Here is a 1,868-nt window from a genome sequence, read left to right as displayed (position 1 = left end):
TGATTGATTGTATGTCCTCCTCTGAGAAGTTTCTGTTCAGGTCCTTGGCCCGTTTGTTGATTGGGTTATTTGTAATCTTATTGTCTAATTTTTTGAGTCCTTTGCATATTCTGGATATTAGGGCTCTATCTGACGTGTAAGGAGTAAATATTTGTTCCCATGATGTAGGCTTCCTATTTACTTCTCTTATTGTTTCTCTTGCTGTGAAAAAACTTTTTAGTTTAAGCAAGTCCCATTTGTTGATTCTTGCTATTAACTCTTTTGCTATGGGTGTCCTATTAAGGAATTTGGAGCCTGACCCCACTATATGTAGATCGTAGCCAACTTTTTCTTCTATCAGATGCAGAGTCTCTGATTTGATATCAAGGTCTTTGATCCATTTTGAGTTAACTTTTGTGCATGGTGAGAGGAGGGGGTTCAGTTTCATTTTGTTGCATATGGATTTCCAGGCATCTATACACCATGGAGTATTACGCAGCACTAAAAAATGACAAAATCTTGGAATTTGCAGGGAAATGGTTGGCACTAGAGCAGATTATGCTTAGTGAAGCTAGCCAATCCCTAAAAAACAAATACCAAATGTCTTCTTTGATATAATGAGAGCAACTAAGAATAAAGCAGGGAGGAAGAGCAGGAAGAAAAGATTAACATTAAACAGAGACATGAGGTGGGAGGGAAAGGGAGAGAAAAGGGGAATTACATGGAAATGGAGGGAGATCCTCATTGTTATACTAAATTACATATAAGAGGATGTAAGTGGAATGGGAAAATAAACAAGGTGAGAAATGAATTACAGTAGATGGGGTAGAGAGAGAAGATGGGAGGGGAGGGGAGGGGAGATAGTAGAGGATAGGAAAGGTAGCAGAATACAACAGTTACTAGTATGGTATTATGTAAAAATGTGGATGTGTAACCCATATGATTCTGCAATCTGTACTTGGGGTAAAAAAGGGAGTTCATAACTCACTTGAAGCTAATGTATGCTAATGTATGAAATATAATATGTCAAGAGCTTTGTAGGGTTTTGAACAACCAATAAAAAAAAGAGGAAGTAAGTTGGAATCCAAATGAGGGCATAAAACAGCTATGAAAGTATGAGGAACAAGTTTAGTCATAAATTGAGAATCTGTATTCCCCTTTTTTTTTCTTAAAAATGAGGCGGTGGTTCACTCTCTGGAGTTTCTGTATTCTTGTTCTGAAGACTTGCCATCCTACAATCACAGTACAATAGAGAATTAACAGCAAAGAGAGTAATCCAATAATGTACCAGGCCGAGTGTTTAAGAATATTTCAGGGTTGAATCCATTTAACTCCTTCAATATTTGGTTAGCCAAAGAAGAAGGATCTGAAAAATCAGCTCTATTATTTTAAATGTCTTGGATATGGTGATGAAGTTCCAGAATATCCAAGCTATTATTACTATTTTGCCAAATACCTAACAAATGGTTTTTAACCTTCTCCCAATCCCAGAGAGAAGCATTGTACTTGGCAGCTGTAACACACACATACTTATAATTAGCATGGCATTTAAGCCTTTCTTTAAATTTTAAGGCTGAAAGTTCATTACCTATGTCTATAACAGTTGCCTCTAAGGTGTTTAATTTAGTTTCAATCTTTTCATCAATATTTACTTGATTAAGCAGAGCCTTGGAAGTATTTTGAGCTAAATTATTAAGAAATTTTGTATGTTGAATATTCTGAAACAATGTCAGAGATGCAGAGACACAGAGACAGTTGAGGCAATAAAAGAGACTAGCGCCAAAACACCAACAATTATAACTCCAATAGCACGTTTAGGTCTTGCCAGCTGGGCATGAATTTGCTGCAAGACTTGCAAACCAGCATCAGCATACCATGGCTCTGAAATA

The sequence above is a fragment of the Callospermophilus lateralis genome, chromosome Y (assembly GCF_048772815.1).
Source record: "Callospermophilus lateralis isolate mCalLat2 chromosome Y, mCalLat2.hap1, whole genome shotgun sequence".
NCBI lineage: Eukaryota > Metazoa > Chordata > Mammalia > Rodentia > Sciuridae > Callospermophilus > Callospermophilus lateralis.
The sequence above is the reverse complement of the archived record's forward strand: the minus strand, read 5'-3'. Positions refer to the sequence as shown.